The sequence below is a fragment of the Canis aureus genome, chromosome 12 (genome assembly GCF_053574225.1).
Source record: "Canis aureus isolate CA01 chromosome 12, VMU_Caureus_v.1.0, whole genome shotgun sequence".
NCBI lineage: Eukaryota > Metazoa > Chordata > Mammalia > Carnivora > Canidae > Canis > Canis aureus.
In genome coordinates, this window is record NC_135622.1 from 48,036,285 (window position 1) to 48,061,850 (window position 25,566).

The following is a 25,566-nucleotide window of genomic DNA, read 5'->3' on the forward strand; positions in this document are numbered from 1 at the left end:
GCATATTGTATCAAACATTGAAAGAATAAGTAAATCAAATGTTACAAAATGAACATAGAAAGAGTGGGAGTGGTCTGCAACACATTTTATGAAGTCCACATAATCTTGATTTCAGAACCTAACAAAGATAACTGACAAAGATAATCTAACAAAGAATTTGGCTAGTACAGAAATGTACTAGCTAAATTCACTTGTAAATATAGATGCTAACACTCTAATTTAAATAATCAAAACTGGGATCCCTGGGTGGCTCAGCAGTTTAGCGCCACCTTCAGCCCAGGGCATGATCCTGGAGTCCCAGGATCAAGTCCCACATCAGGCTCCCTGCATGGAGCCTGCTTCTCCCTCTGCCTGTGTCTCTGCCTCTCTCTCTCTCTGTGTGTGTGACTATCATAGATTAAAATATATATATATATATATATATATATATATTAAAAAAAATCAAAACTGTCTGTAGTGAAAAAAATAACATAATAGACCATGAATGCATTGGATTTTCTTAGAAATATAATATTGGAATTTTATTTTATTTTATTTTCATTTATTTATTCATGAGAGAGAGAGAGAGACAGAGACAGAGACACAGGCAGAGGGAGAAGCAGGCTCCATGCAGGGAGCCCAACCTGGGACTCAATCCTCGGTCTCCAGGATCAGGCCCTGGCTGAAGGCAGCGCTAAACTGCTGAGCCACCCCAGCTGCCCTAATATTGGAATTTTAGATTGAGATTTAGTACTTAGATATAATGTTTGGATTGGTATTTAGGTTAGGAAATCTATTGAAATAATTCAGTGAAGGTACAAAAGCCATACATTAAGTCAACAATTTCAGGAATAGCATTAGACAAAATTTAATATCTATTCATGATGGGAAAAATATTAGCAAAATAAAAGTAAAAGTAATAAAACAACCTTTCTTAATATAATAAAGGATATATTTAAATCCCTAAACAAATATTCTTAATGGAGGAATATTGAAAGCAATTTGTTCAAGATCAGGGCAAAGAAGCGAGAGAGTCCCATGTTATCCCCACTTCTAGCTCATGCTATATTGGTAATTCTAGCCAGGCCTATAAAACATAACAAAATTTTTGGTGAATGAGTTAATTGACTGGTAAGGCTTGAAATGAATTAAAATTGTATATTTGCAGATGATTTATCTATGAAAAATCTAATAAAAATAAAGTGAATTAATAGAATTGATAAAATTATTTACTAAGGCTGCTATACAGGGTCAATATTTGAAAAAAATCAATTAACATTTTATAGAATACAAATCAATATATAAGATAAATTGTGTTGTATTTTAATAAATGAAAAATAAAAATACTCGAATGTAATTAAAGAGTTTTAAGAAATCTACAAAAAATGTAAATTTGTATTAGATTTGTTAAAAGCTAATTAAAATAGTGAGATATCTCATTTTATGGATAAAATGAATCAATATCCAAATGATGTCAATTCTTCCCCTATAAATGATCTATAATCCAGCACAATTATAATAAAAATTCCAAGTGATTATTTTGTTGAGTGTGATAAGCTGAATCTTAAGTTTATGGAAGAATAGAGGGCCAAAATTATTTAGAATAAATAAGAACAAGAGGGGGATATTTTATATATTTAGGATTAATGGCATCTGCTACCATTTCTAAGGCATGTGCCTCCTCTATTGCTTATTCGTAAAAGGCGTGAGAACTTGGCTCTGGAAGGAGGGCTCCAAGTACAAGTCTTTCATCCAGACCACTCAGCAGGTCTTCCAGGAAAGAAGTTACCTTGCCTTTTTTTTTTTTTTTAAAGATTTTATTTATTTATTCATGAGAATACACAGAGAGGAGAGAGAGAGAGAGGGAGAGACACAGGCAGAGGGAGAAGCAGGCTCCATGCAGGGAGCCTGACGTGGGACTCGATCCTGAGTCTCCAGGATCACACCCTGAGCTGTAGGCAGTGCTAAACCACTGAGCCACCGGGGCTGCCCCTACCTTGCCTTTTATAGAGTATTCCTTCCCCAATTCTTCCTGCAGACAACAAATACTGTCATTATGTTGTCTACTTATGAGTTCATTGTGTACTTATTAGAAGACCATAGTCTGTAACAGGCCAGAAAACTGTGCTCTAGAGGAATAACTAACACTGAAAAACTACAAAAAGTATAGGTTCTCAGGCCTTTAGAGTCAGGATTATTTATACCACTGATATTCTTCATTCTTCAGCTTAAAAGTTTTGAAGGGCAGATTTTAAGATTTCTTGGTCTCCATAACTATGTGAAGTATTTCCTATAGTAAATTTTCTTGAATACAATTCCTTATATATCCCATTGGTTTTGTTTCTCTGGAAAAATCTAACACATCCAAAGGATGCCATATATTGGTATATGCTCTAGGCACTTGAAAACAATTTGTATTCTGCTATTGTTAGGTGGAGTATTGTATAAATGTTGATTATATCCTGTTGGTTGATGGTATGCTGAGTTCTTCTGTATCATTGCTGATTTTCTGTCTCATTATTTTACTAGTTGTTAACAGAGGGGTGTTCAAGTCTCCAACTCTAATTGAAGATTTGTCTATTTTTCCTTTTATCAGTTTTTGTTTTACATATTTTGCAGCTTTTTTGTTACATGCATTCACATTTAGGATCGCTGTATCTTTTTTGTGGATTGACATCTTATCATTATAAAATTTCTCCCTTTGTCCATGATAATTTACTTTACTCTGGATTCTACTGTATCTGATATTAATTTAGCCACTCCTGTTTTCCTTTGAGTAATGTTAGCATGACACATCTTTTGTTGTCTTTTTACTTTCAACTTGCCAATTTTCTTATATTTGAAGTTTCTTTGTAGGTAATATATTGGATTGGTTCTTTTTTTTTTTTTTACAATCTACTTTGCTAATCTCTGTCTTTTAATTGGTATGTTTAGACAACTTATATTTAATGTGATTATTGATCTGTAAGGACTTAATTTGTAGTTTTAATTTTTTTTTCTGTTTTTCCTCTTTGTTTTTGTCCAGTTTTTCTGTCTTCCTATGGGTTATTTGAACTTTTTAAAAATAATTCCATCTTTATTTATCTACACTGTTTTTTATTGTATCTCTTTCTATAGCCTTTTTAGTAGTTGCTCTGTGTATTACATTATACATATATAACTTATTGCAGTCTAACTTTTTGTTGACTCCCACTGGTGTTTCCAAGTTATTGGTTTCTTCAGTTCCATGTCTGGGCTATATGAGTGAAAGGAAAATCCAGGAAATTTACCACTTCTTTGCATCTTGAGGTGTCTAAGTAGTCTGCATTTCTTTAACCTACCTTTTCAGGTTGTTTTTATATTTGTTGCATATACAATGTTCACAGTTTGTACCTTTTGACTACCTTCACCTATTTTATCCCTTCCATTTTCAAAGCTAACGATTATAGCACTCTGACCACTGCTTCTATTGTTGCATCTTCTTCTCTGAATCTTACTCCCCTATCTCCCTCTTTCACTTAGAGGAATCATTTTGATTACATTGGTCCCACCTAGGTAATCCAGAATAATAGTCCCATCTCAAGATGAGTAGTCATAGCTATAAAATCCCTTTGCTATAAGAAGGTAACATATTCACAGATTCTGGAAATTAGGACATGGACCTCTCTGAAAGGTCCTCTTTCAGTCTATTGCTGAAAGCTCTGTTTGGAAGAGCTCTTTCCTCTCACTTTTAAACTATAAATACATGTAATGAATTTTGAATCAAATAAATTGGGGACTTTTCCAAAATAACTCTAAATAAAAATTTTAAGGTTTTTTTGTTTTTTTTTTTTTTTAAACAGATTTAGCAAAATACTTACTATGCTAATTCCAATGGCTTAAGGTCTTCTTAAAGGAATATCAAATGCATCATTTCCTGGAGATAGTTATTTTTTTTAATTTGTAAGATTTGTTTTTGTGCAGAATCCATTAAAATGACTTTTTTCTTTTCTCAAACATCATAGAAAAGACTGTCTTGGGCTGGTTATGTAATAGTTTGCTATATGTATCCAGTACACAACCCCTTTCTTGAGATTTACCTGGCATGTTATGAACTCTTGCTCTAGCAAATGCTTCAAATCACTAGTTTGCCACATTACCTGGAAAAAAACTCATTTATTACAAAATGGGCATAAAGAGTTGACTAGTACTTTGATCTCAGGAATCAGAGATCTTGATATATACTTGCTTCAAAGGTGACAAAAGCATATTTGTTAATTTGTCTGCTTGTCATTTATTAGCATTCATTGAGAGTTCACTATATTCCATGCTGAAAACTACACATGCACTGTGCAAGGATTTAAAAAAAAAATATGGGCTTTGCTCCTCAGGAGCAGAGGTAAGTAGAATTGGGAAGTGAATCCAAGGAATAGACTCAGCCTATTTGGAAAAGAAGATAGGAGGAAACTCAGAAAAGCTTCCATGAGTTGGTCTTATTCTTAAAGAATTGAAGTGAGATGCTAACTAGGAGAGCTGTTACAAAGGGAGAAGTTGACCAAGTGATTAGTTACCTAACAGGAGAGAATAGGAAAATGATCCAAAGACAGATGACATCTGCAAAGTCAAGACATTTCAGAAGTAAGTTTTGAAGAGCTCTAAGAGATTTAATGATTTGGAGTGGGGATGTGAGACAAGGAGCGGCAGGAGATGAGACTGCAGAAGTATTTAGGGCTGGATCAGAGAAAATAAAGTTTTAATTACTATATTCCATTTAGAAAACACAGACTTATCAAAGCTTTTTTGAGCTTTCCAAACTGCACATTATTTTTCCTTGAGCCAATTAGACCTGAGGTGAGTGATCTATAGGGCTCAATTTACCCAACAATCATTTATGTTCATAAACATTGTCCTAGAATAATCATCAATAGTACCCAATTTCACTCTCAAAAGTATCTGGTTTTCACTTATAAATTATACAATAACCCTTAGACAATGGCATTATTTACTGAAGAAACATAAAAGCATTACATAATTAATGGTGTGTCTCATTTTATTTTATTTTTTATAATCCCTGCCATCTGAGACTGAAGTTCTGAAAACAAAATTGGATTGATCCTTATAAAATGAGGTTGGGCAACTTACTATTCCTCTCTACCCACATTTGGGAAATGACTGTAATAATACTCATGGTACTATTGTAAGGATTAAATGCACAAAACATTTATAGTGGTATTTGCCATAAAGTAAGCACTATGTATGATTTTCGATTATTTCTAAGTGGTTTGCTTATCCTAAATTCTAATCTTGACTTTAGCTGCTGTGTAACACCCAGAGAGTCCATTAGGGGTCAGCTCCTTCAGAAGGTCACAGCACACCCTGCTAAAACTGATAACAAATTTGCCATCAATACCATTATACTTGACCCAGTCTATCTCCTCCAGTGTCATATCCCCCACTAGTTTGTGAGCTCCCCAAAGGCAGGGCAAAAATATACTGCTTACTCAAATTTACATCCTTAAGGCCTGAAATAACTCGGCCTGGAAAATAACCAATGCTAAATGGATGTTTTTGAAAGACATGAATGAATGAGTTGATACTGTTATTTTTTTGTGGTAAAGAGAAGTTCCTGGAGGATTATCTATAATCTGGGTTCTCTGTAATTTTTCTGACATGCTAGAGAACCAGAATAATACCTCATATGGCTTTCAGTAAATTGCCTTAGGTCAGTGGTCTTAATCACAGGCTGTTTTGCCACCCATGGGACGTTGGCAATGCCTGGAGAGTTTTGGTTATCACATTCAGAGGAGTATTACTGGCATCTAGTGGGTACAAGCCAGGGATGTTACTTAGGATTCTACAATGTACAAGGTAGCTTCCAAAGAATTATCTGGCCCCAAATGTCAGTGTGCTGAGGTTGAGAAACCTGATTGAATCATGGATATAGCACATAATTTGTGTGACCTTACCACATCTTTTTGATACTCTTGATTACAGTTCCCTACTTTAAACCCATATGATACTTCTGACCTTCTGTTTATTTATTTGTTTGTTTACCTCAGGAATTTATTTCCCACAGACTTGGGAACTTGGGTAGCCCAAATTATGTGTACTGGGCAAACTGGAAGTGGGAGGAAATTAGTGGTCCTTCAGGACAACATTACACAATGTGGGACAGAAGTTAGAGGATAAATGGCTGAGCTTCCAGATAGTTCAAAAGGCAATTTTTTACTTCCTTCTTCACGGTTATTCAGATGCTTCTTTGTGGGATTGAGACCCAGTTGACCCAAGTGGTAATCTGTACACTTGATTGGATTTTTCTTCTTCCCATTCTTGTTCCCCTTGCTCCGTCATTCCCACTCCCAGATAAACTACTTGTATTCAGGTCCCTGCCTTGGTTCTGCTTTTTGATGAACCCAAACATAGACAATGGATCTTCCACTAAAAAGCAGTAAACTAATAGTTCCCAGCATTAATGGGGCAGGAGTATGAAAATTCAGCTATTCCAAATCCACTATTTAATATACTAGAAATATAATAGTGAAATGAAATAGTCAAACTAAACAGGTTACTGTGGGTCAGTTTCATTGATGTCAGTCATCTATCTGACTGAAGCATAAGGAAGGAAGGTTTATGTGCCCTGAGTATTGAGGCAGTGCTAGAATAATTACTAATTTAGAAGTAGTATCTGCCATTCTTGCTTACTCCTTATCTTACTTTCCTTTGACCTGAGTAGAGTGTGAGATATGGGGCAAAGAAAAAGACCTAGCTATTATAATAATCAGGAAAGAGGAGATGAGACAATTGGTATTCATTTACAGTATTTTCCCCTGTGCAGATGTCATAGATGCTTTTTGAATCACTTCACAAATTTATAGAGTCTGTCATTCAGTGGAAAGCATTAATGAAACCCTATTGAAGGCATTATATTGTGAAAAAGGACACAAAGAAATGAGGAAGACATGTAAGTCTTCTAGATCGAAACAGAATCCACACAAGTCTCATAGTATAAATTTATGCATAATTTTCCTGAAGGTTGGTAAGAGTTGCCTTAGCAGGTAGTGTTAGCTGGGGACCTTGCTATATTGTGATCCTGACATCCAAAAGCTTTCAGGGTTCAATGCAATCAGTCATATGAGTGCCTACATGCAATATTATTCTGCCTGGAATTCTTCATGCATTATATATAGGTTAAAAGAGGTTGCCATAAATAGTAGGTTCATAGAAAGGACAGATTGAACATTTGAACTCGTTGCAAAAGAAAAAAACAAGTGAGAGAGAGAGAAGGACCATTTTTCACTTTCTTCCTGGACTCCCCATCACCCCTCTAATGTGGGAGACTACAGAAGCAACATTAGTTCAGCATTAAAATCCAATAAGCCTTTTTCTTGATTCAAGTCTGACAGTTTCCCTGCATGGCAGAGAAGCCACAAGGCTTCTCATTCTGAATGAATGAGTTTCTAAACAAATTGGGTCAGATGTTGCTTTTGCTTGACTTACTTGAGATTGATTGGTAATTAAGTGATTTAAAATTGGTACTTTCCGAGTGGAGCAAAGTTGCAGCACAGTTTTTCAGGTTTTTTGAGACCTTCAGAGGATTGGGGATAAGCAAATGATAGTAAAGAGACATGTTTTTGAAGGGCCTTGGTGTCAAAAGCAGAATGGGATGTGGTTTACCTTTTTGAACATGCCTCAAGCATGGGGCAGATATATTTAATGATGGAAAATCCATCACTGGAATTATAGGGGGTAACAAGTGCTTTCTCTTCTGGAGAATGCAGAAAAATAAGTGTGCATTGACCCTCCTCCTCAAATCTAAACTGGTGATTTATGGACTGACCATCATATATGGGATGGAATTGATTCTTGTTGCCTAGATGTTTGGGAGTGTAGAGAATAAAGTAGAGGAAGATGAATTCCAGGAAGAAGCCCAAGTTGGAGTCCTGGATAGGCAGGTAATCTCAAGGTGAGACTAAATAGATTGTGGAGCAGGACTTGATAGAGTACAACTAAGCATTACTAAAAATCAAAGTTAAAGTCACTTATTTTGTACTTCTGTGAAAATGTAGAAATTTGTGCATAGTTATCTTGTATTAAATATAATGGAAATTATAAATATTATGAAATATGAGCTTATTTGTTTATCTCAACCCCTAACATATGCACTCTGCTAATTCTACTGTGTCTATTCCAAGGTGACAGGTGTTATTTATTTTTATTTCTCTTTTTTTTTAAATTTTTTTATTTATTTATGATAGTCACACAGAGACAGAGAGAGAGAGAGAGGCAGAGACACAGGCAGAGGGAGAAGCAGGCTCCATGCACCAGGAGCCCAATGTGGGATTTGATCCCAGGTCTCCAGGATCGCGCCCTGGGCCAAAGGCAGGTGCTAAACCACTGCGCCACCCAGGGATCCCTATTTTTATTTCTCTAGAATGTGACGCAAGCTTCTATAGAATTTGATGCAAGCTTAAATCTTCAATAATATTTAGGGCCAATCAGAAGACATTGTTATTATTGTTTGTTTGGGGGAAGCAAGGGCATAGAGAATTTTATCTGGTTTTATATTTTGAGTTCCCTGGAAATGTCAAAAGAACTTCTAATGCATACATTAATCTAGTGAAATTTTCTGGAGAATAAATAGTTGCAAGATGCTGAAGAAAATAGGACAGTCAATCAATTAGACAGAAATCCTATCTTTAAAATCTTATATATCCTACAGGTAATAAGATGATACTGACTCTGTAAAGTAAAACATCATAGGGTGAAAAAGTACAAATTAATCATTAGTTGGATTAAGTAGAGACTTTTAAAGGGGGAAACATCAGGGAAAGCCCTGGGGAATAGACACAATTTAACCTGAAATTGGATGGTTGGTTTGAATAAATTGAATTATAAGTTTGTATAAGTTGAATGTACTATATGAAGTTTTTTTTTTTTTTTTTTTTTTTTTTAGGAAAGCACTATGTGGGGAAGAGTAGGGATATATCCACAGAGCATCAGGTGACTTTATACTATGTACAGACTGTGAAGGAAAATAATGAATAAGGTGGGAGAGATTGTCCATGATTTAGATGATCAGGGGCATTAAGTGGAAGTTTGAGAATCTGAGGCTCTGTTCAGTGATCAATGGAGACCTACTGAGGATTGATGAACTCAGTTATGCCCAAGGTAGATCAATTTCAATCATGGTATTTAGGATGGATTCAACTAGGGAGATTGGAGTTGGGCAGTCTGAATTAGCGTTGAAAGTATGCTAGAGGAGAAGTACAATGTACACAAGGCATTGGCTCAGTAGTGGAGAAAAGATGAGAGAGCAGGTGGGGTTTCAGACATGCTGAATTCAAGTACCACAACCTAGTACTTCAGTGAAGAGGACCTGATTTTCAGATCCTTTGTTTATGCATCATTGTACCAAAGATACTATATGTAATGATACTTTTTTAAAAGTGCGTTTCTTAATTTCACTAAGCACTAATTACTATACAGTAATCTTAAGGATTACTTTCAAGCTCTAAACAAATATTTTTTCAAGTTGGACTATATATTTAAATCTCCTGAGATGTTCTTAAAACTGAGAAAGCCTGGGGAACCACTCCGTACTTGTTTAGGATAGGGCCCAGGAATCTGTATTTGCAGTGTTCCAGAGCCCATTCAGATGCGTATCCTAGCAAAATTGGACAATAGTGCTCACTTTGTGAGTTTACCCTCCCATGTGAAAGGCAGTCTTATATTATCTGCTGCCTGTGTCTGCAGAAAGGGACGGTAATTAATGCAATCACAGATACTTAAGTTGGGCGATTCATGGAACATTTTAAAATTTTATGAAATCCTTAAAAGAGTTTATGGTTATGCATTTTGAGAAGCTTTTTTCCTTTCTTTACTAGTTGATGACTAGCATTACTATTGAAAATTCATTACTAAGTGCTTATTTTTGAGTTATTATTTTAAAATCGCACTATCATTTGATAGGCTGGAGCTAGAAAACGTTTCTAAGTGTCCACCCAAAGCTGTTTTTTAAGTTTCCAGTGTATATATTTCAGTGTTCTAAGAAGGTGAGCAGAGAGCACTCTGAAAAAGCTATCATACTATGTGAATGGAATTTCAGTCAATTGTATCTAAAATATTAAATTTTAAATATAATCTAAAAAATTATTTATTCTGAAGAAAAAAATTCAACAAAGAATCTACAATCAACCATTTTTATATTTCTGTGATATTTAGGTTATTTCATTTTGCCTCCTGATTCCTTTCATGTATGTACATTTTTGCATAGTTATTATGTAAGATCTTCAATAAAATTTCCTTCTTTTTCATGAACTAGATTAGTTTCATTATATCCTTAGGATTTTTCAGCATTTGATTTTACAATAGCATTTTAATGAGTGTGCAATACTTCATCAAATGGATACATTGTAATTAACAGACCATGTCCCTCTCTCCCCCAGTAGAAATTTGGGTTGTTGTTTTCACTGATATACAATGCTGATGTGAACATATAGTCTATTTTCCTTTCAATTAACATATTTATTAAACAATAATTTATAGTATTTACAGTTGGGGAGATTTAGATCTAAATAAACTACTGTCTAGCTTCATGGAGCTGACAATCTCATAGGAAATTATGTGAACCATATTATAATATCATAACAGATGAATGTACAACTATGTAAACACAATGGAGGAAAACATAATCATTATATATGGACCAAGGTCAGTTGATAGGATGAAATAACACTTGCATTCAGGCCTAAAGGTTAAAGAACGGTTTAGTAGGAAGACAAGGTAGGGAGGGAACCCATTCTGAAGAAATTAAACAAGACTTTTTGTGGAATTTGGAAGCTTATGGAAAGGAATAGAAGCTAAGTTGGAAGAAGCAGGTTGTTTGATATCATGGTAGTTTAGAATGTTAGATAATGCATATAATTAGAATGATAGATAATGCATGTGGAAAAAGAGGAAAGATTTTGATCTTCCATATTTTTTTCCTTATAATAAAGACAAGTAGTAATATTATGGGGTCAAAAGGAAAGTACAATTTTTATAGGTATAGAAATTATTGCTAAGTACTTTGGAAAAGGTGCGTTAACACACAAGATTTACTAGCACATCATAGGTGTTACAAATATAATTAACAATTTAGGTGTACTGTATAATGATTTGGTTAATGTTACATGGTTAACTTTTTTATTGTGAAATGCATTGTATACACTGAAAAGTACATACTATCTATAGCAGAGTAAAATAATAAGAATTGAGCACACATGTATCCAACTCTGAACTTAATAAATAAAAGTCTTCCAATGAATTAAAAGTCCTACCATCTTATCTCATCCTCTTTACTGCTCCCCCACAGGAATAACAATTCCCTTAAATGCACTAATTTTTTATCTTTCTATAGAGTTCTAATATGTATGTATATAATGCTAAATAATATTTGTGAAATTTTCTTCATTTTAATCTTTGCATACATAGAATCATTCCCTTTGACCAGCTATTTTGGTTAAACATTTTATTCTTGAGATCCATGTTGTGACTGCTTTGCTATAATTCATTTATTTTCACTGCTTTATAGTGCCATATGCATATAATACATAGCACCATTTATTTATTTACTGGTGTTTCTTGTCTTCTGTTGAATTTTTGCATCATTATTACTGTTTTGAACATTTTGTACCTGACTCTTGGTGGCCAATCTCCCTGAGATATATATGTAGGTATGAAAAGGCCAGGTGTAGGTATGTGCATTCAACAGCTTTACTAGGTGATGTCAAACCTTTTCCAATGTAACTGTGACAATGGACACTCCCACCACCAAGAGTGAAAGTTTCATTGTTCTATCACTACATTTTCATTTGGGTTAGTCTAGTGCATATTCAATAGTGTGTCATTGTGATTTCATTTTGAATTTCCTTGATTTTGATTAGTATTGAACAGCATCAGTGTTTTCAAACAATTTATGTTTCTCATCCTAGTCACTACTACCCCATTGTACCCTTTGCCATTTTTATCTATCAGAATTTTTGAGTTTTAGAAAAATGCACTTCATATATAATTGGCTTATTATGTTTCAAGTTCTTCTCTCAGTTTGTTGCTTGTCATTTTTCTTTATATGTTTCCAATTGGCATTAGAAAAAGAACTTTGTGCAATCATCTTCTGTGAGACACAAGGATGCACAGTGCTTCAGAATTGAGATAGCAAAATAGATTTATATAGGGAGAGAAGAAGCAGGCCCTGATCACTTTGTTTGAACTCTGAGCCAAGGCATGCCTAAATATTGTCCCTGAAATATACAGATTCTAGTAGATTCCATTTTTATTAATGCCCACCCAGGTTAGGTTTTCTTTTAATTGCAACATATATTGTTTATAATGGACAGTGATATCTATTAGCTAGGATTTTACTTACACTACTTCATGTCACCAAGTTCAAATTACTATACAGTTGTTAAATAAAAGCCCAACTAACTTTCATTTGTCTTATTTCAAAATCTGGTGATTTTTCTCTGCACAATCCCTCAGGATTCTTCATTATTTTTCCAAGCATGTTTCTTACTTGCCTTGAATGTAGGCAACTCTTGAATGTAGGTCTTTGTGAACCAGAACAAACTTCTCCCTTAGGGATTCAGAGAGGTAAAAAAAAAAAAAAATGCATTTCACATTTCTGCTCTGAAGGACGTTTTCTTCAAGATGAATTGGTAACCTTCAAATATTGGATGACTGACTTTTCCGGCCTAATTTAGAAAAGAATGACTTCAAATCCTATGAAAAAGACATCGCCTACCAAAAGACCCCTCTAGTGGGCCAGTCTCTCCCCTTGGACCCTGGGTCTCAATCCTCCTCGCCTTGTCAAGGGCTTTGTTCCTTTATTTATTTCTCCTCTTCTGTTCCAGCAGTCTCTGTTGTATTGTTTTCTTATTTCTATAAACAAAGAAACATGCTTTAGAATCTCTCATTAAGAAAAAAACAAAAACTAACAAGCAAAACAAAACAAAGTCCCCTTTCTCCTCGTGTCCCTCTGACTACATTCCTACTCCTTTCCTCTCCCTTTGGAGCAATACTTTTCACAATAGTTTTCTATGCAGGATGTTCCCAGTTCCTTCCCTGTCAATCAAATCCTCATCACTCCACTGAAAGTGTTCTTGTCCATGGTCACTTTTCTGTCCTTGTCCAACCCAAACTCTTCAGTTTCTCCTTGATGCAGGATGTTCCTCTCTTGACCAACAAGACACCATACCCTCTTCCCGGCTTTCATTTGACTATCTTCCTTGACTCATTTCTCCTTTTTGACTATTTGCCTACTAGAAGAACTGCATCACAAAATAATATAGAGCCTTATTTTTCTTTACTTTTACCCCTAAGGTGATCCATTCTTTACTATACTTTTGACAACCACAAGATTCTTATCTCCAGCTAGATTGCTACACTGAAAGTATAGGTTACAGACTTGTCTACTGCATGTCTACATTTAGATGTTTCAAGGACATTTCAAATTTAACATGAGCAAAGCTTCTCATTTTGAAACTTTTCCAGAAAACACCTTTTCTCTTATTCTTCCTCATCTCTTTTAAGAGTGCAGATACTACTCACTTGATCAAATCACAAACCTAAAACACATCCTTGAGTCTTCTCTTTACCTCATTCACAAAATCAAACTTATTGACAAGTCATGAGTATCTCCACCAAATATGCCTTGTACTTTCCTTTCCTCTTGACAAGTACTTTTATGATCATATTCTCAGAAATAATCATATCTCATCAAGACAGTTTCTAGAGCTTCTTGATCTTTCATATTTACTCCACTCTGTTTCATTTTCTTCAAAACAACCAGACTGATATTTTTCTAACATGAGTAAAACTATATCATTTCCCAATTTGAAAACTATCAGTCATTCCCTACTCATTTTAGAACAAAGCTCAAACTCCTTTCTTTGGCCTACTTGGCCCTGCCTGATCTTGCCCTGATCTCTATCTATTCTTACTTTATGATAGTCTCTCCTTCTTTTGGTCATGTCCTTTCTGACTTCAGAGACTGGATTTTCCAGATGCTTTGCCTGGATTCTAGTACCATTGTACCATATTTCATTCTTACAAGGCCAGCTCTTTCTCATCCTTCAGGTTTCATCAAAACCGACAACCGCTTCATCTCAAGTCGTTTACCTGAACATATGATTTTTTTCCATCACCTGACTTTCCTGTATTAATGATAGCACTTGCCACAAGTCTAGAATTATTCATACATTTGCCTAGCTCATTGTAGACATTTAAGAAATATTTATTGAATGAATTAATAGCAATGATTTGCTAGAATTAAAAAAAAAAAGATGTATATGTGGAAATTATCAGTCTCACATCGGCATGAATTTCTTCACAAAGCTGTGGTTCTTTCCATTGATACTGCTTACCCAGTCTATAGATCATAACCTGAAGGAGTGCTGTAAGGTGCTTGTCTCTGTTTTGTAGGAGGTTGGACTAATTTGCCAATAAAGTTAAAGTTTGGAGGAACTAAGTTACATAATTAAAATACTAACAAAAATGTTTAAGTGACAAAATTGTATGGCTCAAAAAGTAGATAAGTAAGAAAGGTAAACAAATAAGGAAAATTTTACTTGACAATAATTTTTTAAAGATTTTATTTATTTATTCATGAGAGACACAGAGAGAAAGAGAGGCAGAGACACAGGCAGAGGGAGAAGCACGCTCCATGCAGGGAGCCTGATATGGGACTTGATCCCGGGACCCCAGCATCATGCCCTCAGCCAAAGGCAGGCACTCTACTGCTGAGCCACCCAGGCATCCCTACTTGCCAATAATTTTTATACTTGCTGTAACCTGCCAAATCTCATTTGATTCTCTAGAAACCAGCTGCTACAAAGGTGGTCCCAGTGCCAGGTGCCCCAAGCCAGAGGTCATATATTGGCATTCCCCAGTCAAGAGGCTAACTGACAACTACAATCATCCAGGTTTATCTTCCTGAACTTTTCTATTCTTTCGACATTTCCCTTAGAAATTTTTACAAATATATTTCAGAGTCTGGCTGCAATTTTCTTGACATCTGGCTCTTATTTAAGCTTTTTACATTTGTGTGTCGTTTTTCTTTTTAATTTAGTCCAATTCCTCAAACAAGAAAGTGAACTTCAAAAGTACAAAACATGATGATCTGATAAGAGAAAATTAAAGTGTTTATGATTTTGAGGTTATTTTAGGTCTACATCTGGAGCAGGTCTAGAAATGTGTATAGTTACAAGCTAATTTAAAGAATGTTGGAAGGTGGTGAAAAACATTCCTTGAATTACCAAACTTGCATTCTTATTTTGTTAACTACAATGACACTCACCTAATTAAGTGGCTGAATGGGCCAAGGTTCCATGATGCCATTCCTATCTTCATGGGTAAACACAAATTTGGAGAATTGCCAAACAAGAATCACAAGAATTCATTACAAAGAAACAAACTAGGACATTATTAGCCAAGCCATGTATTGATATAAAACAAGTAAAAGGCTCATGCCTAGGGCTAATTACGCACATACAATAGCTGAGAAACATAAATATCTGAAGTTGTTCATTGTACCAGGAAGTTCCAAGTTTGTGAACTAAGTTATTTATTCTAGTTTTTTAAATCCACTGCCAGATAATGAGAAGCTCAAGGAATATGGCTTATTCATATTTACATCATAGATATATGGCAAAGCTTTTTGGCATACAGTAGCAATTTTGAAATTAATGAAATATTATTTGTCCAACCTTCTTTTTTTTTGTTAAATAATAAAATTTTAGAGTCACTACTTTTACCATGAATAATAATGGCTATCATTTCTGCTGTTTGGTTTTGGATTGTGTCCTTTTAGGAAGAGGCTATATGAAATTCTATAGAATTTCTTCTTTCTAAAGAAGTGAGTATATATTTTTTTAAAGATCTTATTTATTTATTCATGACACACACACACACACACACACACACACACACACACGCTGAGGCAGAGACTCAGGCAGAGGGAGAAGCAGGCCTCCTGCTAGGAGCCCAATGTGGGACTTGATCTCAGATCCTGGGATCACACCCTGAGCCAAAGGCAGACACTCAACTGCCGAGCCACCCAGGTGTCCCAAAGTGAGCATATATTTGACAAACTTTTTCCTTGCCCTAAATGTACTTTTATTTATATTGCAAATATGTTAATTTCTACTTCTATTTGTTTGTTTTAGGAATTGACAGTATGGTAAAAATATAGTATACATAAAGGCAAACATAGATCTGTTTTTTAAACGTTATTATAAATTTCAGATAATGGTGTATCTCAAGAAATTTCTGATGATAAAGCTTTAAGAAGATATTAAACTTCCAACTAATCTAAAATTTAGGAGTGTCTTTTACTTATGTTATTAACCTCATAAATTATGTTAGAGTTCGGGATAAGAAAACTCAACAAAATTATCCCAAATTTTGACTCTTTAGATAGGAAGAAGAAATAACAGCCACAATGAAACTGTTTTTAACTAACTATAGATGTACATCAAGAAGTTAAACAATGATTTAGTGATCTTTAAAGATGCTACATGGCAAGTAGGAAACAAGGCAAAGAGCAACAAGGCAAATTCCTGTTAAAAGTTAAGCTGCCACTTAAGGACTACACTTCCTCATATAGTATTTTTGTTGTTGTTATTTTGCTTTTTACTTTTTCTATAATGGGACACTATTCTCTCTGTTCATGCTTATCGCTGAAACAAAGGAAGATGAGAAGGCTTCTAACTTTAAGGAGGGAATTGGGAGAAATTTGTTATTTAGATCAGGGAGATATAATCAGATTTAAATTATTGAGTAATAGATAACAGCTAAGATTTACTGTAAGGTATTGCAAATTATGACCAGGTGTTTCTACTTTTAAAGTTGTTTTAGATTTCATCTTAAAGGTGATATGCAAATGGTAGGGATTTATTATTATTGCTATTAACATAATAGAGATATTGGTGCAGACTAATTTAAATGCATGCTATTTAATGACCTCACAGATATTTCTGCTCATTAGAAACCTAACTGCCCCCAGCCACCATGAACAGTGTCGCTCTTCATCCAGTGGCAATGAATAGAACAATTAACACAGTTCTGAAAATGACACGGATTTTAGGAAGCTGATTTTATTCAAGAAAGGATAGGAAATGTCTGTCATTGTGAACAATGCTTTGATTGAGGAATCTGTTGTATTTTTATTATTTAAAATAAAGATATTTAAAGTCATCAACTCAGAAAAATTTTTACTTGTAACAGAAGATATTATAGGTAGTAGATTCTAAGGAAGAGGTCATAAGAAACCATTGTTAGCTCTAAATGATTTGTCACTGCACCTCTGTGCATCTGATACAACATACAAGTTCTGCCCAGCTATAGATTATGCATGTGTTTTGGCCTCATCCTTAAGGATTCTGATCCAACAGTTCCAGGTAAAATCTGGAAATTTATGCAAGTATTTTATGGGCTTCCAGTCTGGTTCTTGAAGGAAAACATATTGAGAAGCATACATTTAAAATACCCTCCCCACTAGCAGAGACCGGAGTTGCCTCTGTAAGATCTTTCTCTTACGGTACTGAATTATCGCCTTATCCCACATGTTCATCTTTACACTCTGAAATCTTTGCAGATCGCCTTCACAAGCAAACACTTCTTCCCAGTGCTCACTACCTGTCCCTTTTTGCCTTAGCACTTAGAGCTATAATTATTTTATTTTATATTGTTCTCAACTAGTTTGTAAGCATTTTAAGGTCAAGGACTGGAACTTTTTTTCTTTTTTTTTAATTCTTGGAACAAAGGATACTGTCTAGTATGCACTCTCTCTATATTTATATGTATATATTAAATGTACATACTGAAATGAATGGATAAAAACAACTAATCATCTAGGATTATCTGTATAAACATGGCTCTGGCTTTCAAAGAATATGAAACACATGGAAAACATCATTTTGTAGGATCTGTGTTCTTCCTTTGTGTCCTATTTCATCATCATTTTGCATTCTCTGCATAATTTTTAAGAACATAAGTTCTTGGCAGATTTCCTGGTTTATAACTTAAGTAACAAGTGTCTGAGAGTCCAGAGTCATTAGTATCTATTGTGTATATCTATATTTAGTATCATAAAATCTAATGGAATCCCAAATTACTGATCATAAGAAATGGCTGATTTTTAAATACTGAAAGTAAAACATCATGCTAAGTGCTTTAATTATTTTTTCCTTGAAACGGATGGTTTTATTATATCTGACACTATTAAGAAAAATGAATTCTTTGGGGAACTAAAATCTGAAAAAGCTGCACATTTTAAGTGCTTTCTCTTTGGGTGAAGATTTATTTTACTTTAATGTGGGACCACTTAGTGAGTGAGGAGGTTGTAAAAGACTTTTGTGTGCACATTAAAATTTTACATGCTCTGTGTTCTTAATATTTTACAATGTATATCATTATATATTTCCTGAAAAAGCAGAGGATCCCTTGAAATGGAAATGATAATACTTAAAATTGCTATTTGTGTGTACCTACTATGTGAAAAACTACATGCCTGCCCTGCTTTATGTAATATATTTGAAAGGGTTCAGTGGGATATGGCTTTTCTTGGTGGGTGAATTTTTTATTGAACAAGAGACTTAAAAGTTTGAATAGATCTTCTAAATGGCACCTACTTGAGTTCTTTAATTAATACTCTTTAAGAGGATATACTTGCATTCGTCTGATTTAAGAAAGACCAATGATCATGAGAAATATGCTTGATTAAACATATAAAGTGACAATGGGACATAGCTTTTGAAATTGGAACTACTTTGAAAATTCTGAGGAGAATGGTCACTGCAACTAGTCGTCTGAGTTTCCTCTTGATATTAAGAAGCTATGTGCCGATGTAATCCCATGTCCATTATTGGCTTGAAATATATTGCCTCTTCAACTGGAAATACCTAGTCAAAACTAAAAATGCTATTAGTCTGTAGTAGATGTAATCGCAGCCTGGTTTAAGGAAACTTTTCCGAGGGAGACGTTCTTGTCATGGAAATACATGGTAGGCTGAGTGAATGCAGGTTTGAGGCCAGATTTCAAACTTAATATACTAGATGACTTTGTATTTCTATTTTTCCTTGTGAATCTAAGGCAGAGGATCCATTTTTAAGTACATCAAATATGATAAATTTTGCGATAATTTCTCTTGCATTTAGAATGCATTTGGCTTTATCTTGTATCACTTGAGTTAATATAATCCCAAGATGCAGCATCTCTCAGAACTTCACCTACACATTTCTTTCCCAGTTTGAAAACAAAGGAGTTTCTGCTCCACAATTTTCTCTTTTCTTGTTACTCAAAATGAGTAACTATTGCCAGTAGCTGCTGAAAAAAAAATAAAAAGATTTGGATGAAAGATTATATTTGTAAAAATGTGACTAAAAGGATACATGCTGAATTGTACATTGCTATTAAAGGCATATTCCAGTAGAGCATTAAATTCTAGGAAAAAGGATTTTCTGTAGAAAGTGTGTATTTTGGAATAGAACCTTAGATTCAAATACTATTCTTGCATTCATAGCTAGAAGACTTGGGAAGGTCTACTTCTCTGAGATTCAATTTCCTAATTTGTGATATTTGTAAAATAAAATTATACCTACCTCAAGTAGTAAAATAAAATTATATCTACTCAAGTAGTTGCTATATATGTAAAATGAGTCAAGAGATTTAAGCACATACTCCAGTGTCTGGCATATATTAGCAACCTCAGATGTATTAGTTTGCATTTCTTCCAGCCTGGACTGAGCATCTTACTGGTACTGGCATTGAGAAAAAAAAAAAAAAACAACGACCACAAAGTCAACATTTAATCAAATATACACAATACACCTCTATGCTTTAAAGCTTTCACAAGTGTATATAATCAGTTAAACAGAGCAACACGGTAACCAGTCACACAACAGATGCATTTCATTCAGTATATTTTCATCGTGGCGTAAACATAATGTAAAGTCTCCTCATTGCCTCCTTCACCAATGTTCTGTTTGCTTGTGCGTGTTTTCATGGCAGCAGCAAATTGAATAGTGTGGAACATCTTCATTAGAATTCTGGAATTCAGAAGGATTTTTCTAAAAAGAAACATATACATGTGCTTTAAATGTGTGTGTGTGTGTGTGTGTGTGTATATATAATTTATATAATTTTTGAGAAAGAGGATGTATGAGTGGGGTAGGGCAGGGATGAAGAGAGGGAGAAAGAGAAAGAATCCCAAGCAGGTTCCACGCCCAGTGCAGAACCCAATGCAGGCCTCAATCTCACAACCCTGAGATCATGACCTGAGCTGAAGTCAAATAGGATACTTAACTGACTGAGCCACCAAGGCACCCCAAATGTATGTATATGTTTTAAAGAGACTGTTGCTTGAGTATGTTTGAGAAAATTATTGAGGAAATATTATATCATACTTAATATTATAAAGATAATGTAATCTATATCAATATATCCATCCACCGGTCTTTGATTCTCTGTTGAGATCTAAATCTCAGGTTTCGTTGGTCTCAAATCAAAATATCTATGTGTTATAGAAATCTCAAGCAAGAAATTTTTCAGAAAACACACACTCAGAATGGGTGAAGGACATGTAACTGTGAAAAAATACAAACCCGTCTTCTAGGTATTCCCCACTGTCCAGAGCTCACATAGAGGATGAGATGATATTGAGGATGAGTTCAATGTGCTGAAAAAGTGAAGGGTTCTAATCTCTATATACATTTAGGGAACTGGGTTCTGTTTCTTACCAAGCATGAGATGCATTTGGCTTCTGTTTCTTGGTTGGCACTGAAAATTAGACCAGACTATCTCTACATGGTCCTTATTTTCCATAGATTCTTTTTTTTTTTTCTCTGTATTACTCAGAAATTGTGCTCATGACTGAGTACATTTCTTTATCTCAATTTTAGAATATATTTTATCTATCATGTCTATATGTCTTGAATGGAGGGTTAGATTTTATATTGCTTACAATTTCCATTTTGCAATTTTCTTTTTTTATTTTAAAAGACAAAATTCCTGAACCATTATTAATGTGTATTATTTCCTAGTTATAAATATAATGTGTTAGTTATAAAAAATTGTGAATTATATTTTCTTAACATCCTTCCTAGAAAAATAAGATACTTTGAATGGCATAAAAATGTAGTGCTATGATGCCAGCAGTAATCTTTCAACCAAATAATGCAAAGACATTTAAAAAGCAATTGTATATTAACTATTTTCCTCCATTCTTTTAATCAATCTGGGCACGTCTTGAGTTTGTTCTGATGGTCACTGGTGCCTCATATTCCATTATTCAGGCCAATTTTGTAGTAATATTGACTGACAAATTACACATTTTGATATGTTATTAATATTTACAGAGCACCCATCCCAGGTTTATCACTAATGTCACCTTGAGTGGAAGAATGATGCTCAAACATTATTTAAATTTATGGCAACAAGCAAAAGCAATTATTATTATTATTATTTTTAGTTTAGAAATTGATGCAAAGAGTTCATCTCAAATGGCTATTGCATAGAATATTCATAACCCTGGATTGCTGTCACCTTTTCTGTGAAGAAAAGGAGTTTAAGAAAGGTAGTAACCAAACTACAGTTGAAGCAGGAGCCCTAGGAGAAAATACTACTCATTCTAGTCTTGCTTTTCTGGAAATATACTTGTATTTCCAAGATTCTTAAAAGACAGAGGGAGAGGAACCTTGCTTTCTAAGTTGCCCCAAACCTGGGAACATAGTGGTGGAGGCTGGCCTTCTTTGCAGAAAGACGAAGACAAAGGACACTGAATTTTCCAATGAGCTATAGCAACTGTAGTTGGAAAAAATAGGGAAAATGAAACATGGGCCCTCTTTCTTCTTTCTGAGAATTTCAGCTGTGCACAATGCCATACAGCCAAGGACTATATTTCACAAACTCCATTGCAGATAAGTGTGGCCGTATAATTAAATTCTGGTCAATGCAAAATGAGAGCAAGTGCTTCATTTTGATTCAGTCACGTCCTTATGAAGGAAAAGTATGCCCTCCTCTTACAGTTTTTCCCTTCTTGCCAGCAACATGTTTTCATTATGGTGGGACCTGGATCTGTCATCCTGGACTATGAGATAGATGTTTTAAGGTCCACAGAAAAACAAGGTAGAAATAGCTTGAATCTCTTACAACACAGAGCCATGGCACCAGCCTTGTTGTGAGAACCTGGGCTTTTTAATATTAGAGATAATGAAACATCTGTCTTGTTTGAGCCACTATATATTGGAACCACTGTGTTATAGTACCACACCCTGTGTCCTAATTAATATGCATCACAGACTAGAATAAAACCAGTCTGCAAAAATTAGTATCAGCTATAAAATTTATAATATATAAAACACTTGAAATCGATGAAAAAAGATATCCTACTGTTGAAAAATGTACAAATATTACAAACAGGCAGCTCATAGGAAAGGAACCCTGAAAAGCAACTAAACATATGAAAAGTCATTCAACATCCTTAATAACTGGGATTGTAAATTAAAACAACAGTGATGGTTTTCCAGTAGTCAAATTTTCAATCAATAACATTTTTGAAAATAGCAAGTTTTTGGAAGGGAAATTGGTACTTTCATAAATCGTTTTGGGGAGTATAAATTGTTGCAACCACTTTGGAGAGCAATTTTGCACTGTCTAGTAACATTAAAAATGTACATGTTCCATGTCTCAGTAATTTCCATTTTTGGATAAGTACATCCCCTACTGTATGCTTTATAGTAGTAAAAAAAAAAACCCTGGAAATAACTTAAATGCCAATTGGACATAAACAAATATTACAATGTGGTCTATGTATAGTATGGAATAGACCCAAACACACATACATACATAGTGAAACCATGAAACTGAGAGATAAAAGCAAGCTGATATGGATAAACAGGTACAGTAATAAGTAGTGCTACTTATTACACATTTTAAAGCACATATACAAAAGGCCATATTATATGTATAAGAAGAGTAGAAAGATATTAAATCTATGGTATCCGTTACCTCTGAGAAGGAGCATAGGTAATGGAATTGGCCAGAAGAGGAAAAACACAACTATCTCTAAAGATTTATTTTTAATTAAATACATGACAAAATTAAAAAAAAAAAGACAAAATGTAAACAGCCACCAATTTAGGGTGTTGGAAACATGAGTGTTTTTTATAGTATTATTTCTAGTTTTCTGACTTTGTTCCTCTAAAAATAGCACTGAAAAAAAATTGTTAAATATTACAAAACCATTGTTAGAGGCTCCCACATTCTATTTTGGAAAATTATAAAGCACTTTGATTAACATGAAAATTAGAGACACTGTCCTGTGAGATTTATACACATTGAGGTAGACCGAATTTTCTAGAACCAAGTTATTCAAAGTTCCAAACACTCATATTCTAGTTTCTGCCTCCATGCCCAGAAGAGACCTTTCAACATGTGAACAGACTCAGCTTATGATTTTTGTGTGTGTGCCCAAGACATTCCAAAATATTTTCCATATTCTTTAGCTTTCCCTACTGGAAACTTCACCATACTTTTTTTTTTTTTTAAGATTTTATTTATTTATTCATGAGAGACACAGAGAGGCAGAGACATAGGCAGAGGGAGAAGCAGGCTTCCTGCGGAGAGCCTGATGCAGGACTCCATCCCAGGACCCTGGGATCACACCGTGAGCCAAAGGCAGATGTTCAACCACTGAGCCACCTAGGTGCCCCTCTACCATACTTTTAAAATTTGACTCCCTCCTGGAAGTGAAAAAGGTGTTGTCTGACTACCCAGTATAATGAGACACAGTGATCCACTGAAATGATTTTGCTTGCAGAAAGGCTTCAAAATTATGCTTTGTATAAGAAATGCCTTATAAAGAACAATTTAAAAGTGGTGATTAAAGACATCCTGGATGTGTGTGTGTGTGTGTGTGTGTGTAATTTAGAGGTAGTAAAAAAATTGTGGGGATGTTTACACTTCTTTTAGGGACCCAAAGCAGAGACTTAGGAATATTTAGAGCACCAAGTAGCACCTGGTGCTATCCTCGGTCGAGCCCTCAAAGTCAGGAGGGGTGGGAGATAGACAGGACCTCTGATAGGATTCAAAAACTGATCTGGAGACAAAGCAAGACAGAGCTCTCCACAGACAAGAGAGCTGCCCATTACATTAAGGAGGTTCCAGAGTAGAAACCAAGCAGATAAGAGAGACAGGATGTATGCTGAAGAGCAGTGAAGGTCAAGTTTGTCTGCATAAAGTTGGCTCTGGTCACCCAAGGTCATGGCAGCCAGGTTAAAACTGGAGTTCAGTCGAAGATCAAGGACCCTGGAAATCTCCAAGCCTGGGAGTGAAGATAGTCACATAAGGGTCCTGGGTACCAAACTGAAAACCTTTGATGACTGGATACTGATGATTTTCTGCTTTGGGTCCCAGTTAGAACTGGAAACTTCTGGTTAAAGGATAAACGTAGGACCTGTAACAGCCGCGAGAGTCTAGCAAGAATTCCTCAGAAAGAAACCGAGTTCGAGAACAACAGATTCAATAACTTCAGTTGCCACTGTGAATGTCAATTTAGCACCCTAGTCTTCTTTTCCTGACAACAGACCTGGTTAAGTAGTACATGTGGAGCTTCCTGTCAGACACAAGCATGTGCCATTTGACTACTCACAACAACACAAGTGAGCGCTGTTACTGCTGTGTAAAGGAGGAAGTGTAGACACAGAGACTGCCAGCCATTTCCCAAGGTCACACAGTAGACACGAGTTCAAGCCTGGATTAAAACGGGTTTGGAAGGCTTTGGATTCTGTGTTCTTTCCATTGCTACTACCTTCCAGAAAGCCAAGTGCTATTGTGCCAAATATACCACAGCTAAAATAGGATTCCAGCCACAAATTCTGGTTTCCAGATCCTTGTGTTAGCCACTTGCGAGACTACTCTGCTCTTTTTGTGAAGGAAGCCTCAAGACAGTGATTTAGAAGATGAAATGGGCAGTACTTGGGGGGTGGGAGAAAGAAAGCACAATTTGACCAAAGACAAGCATGGCTGTATCTGGAAATAAATGCTCTGCTTCACTACCTCCTGACTCTGTGAGGATATTCCCCTGGGAGCACAGAGGGGGTTATTACATGCAGTACTTAGATTATCAGTAAGTGCTGGGTACAGCTCTGTGGTGGGCGTCTCTCTGAATTGCTGAAGCAAGAGATAAGCTTGAGGCTCATTCAATTGTGAAATTGGTTAAAGGGGAGAAAACAAATATCACCCCCCCACACACACATACATACTCAATGCCAACCATCTTCGTAGGAAAAAGTGATTCTCCTGATATTGAGATTAACCATTTTGTTACTGCCACGGGCTTCTCCCTGTGTGTTTTTGAGAAATACATAAACGACTTTTGGGGAGATCAAGATACTTCTAAAAGTAAATGGTTACTGGAGAGCCAAAAAAAAAGAATTATAAATAAATGATAATTGAGAATTTAATTTTTTTTTTAAATTTGAGAGAGAGAGAGAGAGAGAGTAGGGAGAAGTAAGAGGGGGAAGGAGCAAAGAGAAAGGGAGAAGCAGACTTCCTGCTCAGTAGGGAGCCTGATGCAGGACTTAATCCCAGGAC

At 35.2% G+C, this 25,566-nt stretch overlaps 2 long non-coding RNA genes across 4 annotated transcripts in view; one reads left to right on the forward strand and one right to left on the reverse strand.

The window, feature by feature from the left end:
* Nucleotides 1–25,566, forward strand: part of LOC144281156 (uncharacterized) — a 121,735-nt gene that overhangs the window by 72,312 nt on the left and 23,857 nt on the right. The window lies entirely within an intron of this gene.
* Nucleotides 17,144–25,566, reverse strand: part of LOC144281155 (uncharacterized) — a 37,883-nt gene continuing 29,460 nt past the window's right edge. Inside the window, exon 3 of one of the 2 annotated variants that reach the window (XR_013349602.1) lies at nt 17,144–19,299. This is a non-coding gene — a long non-coding RNA (uncharacterized LOC144281155). The remainder of the gene's footprint in view (nt 19,300–25,566) is intronic. The other variant, XR_013349601.1, reaches the window with a different exon arrangement.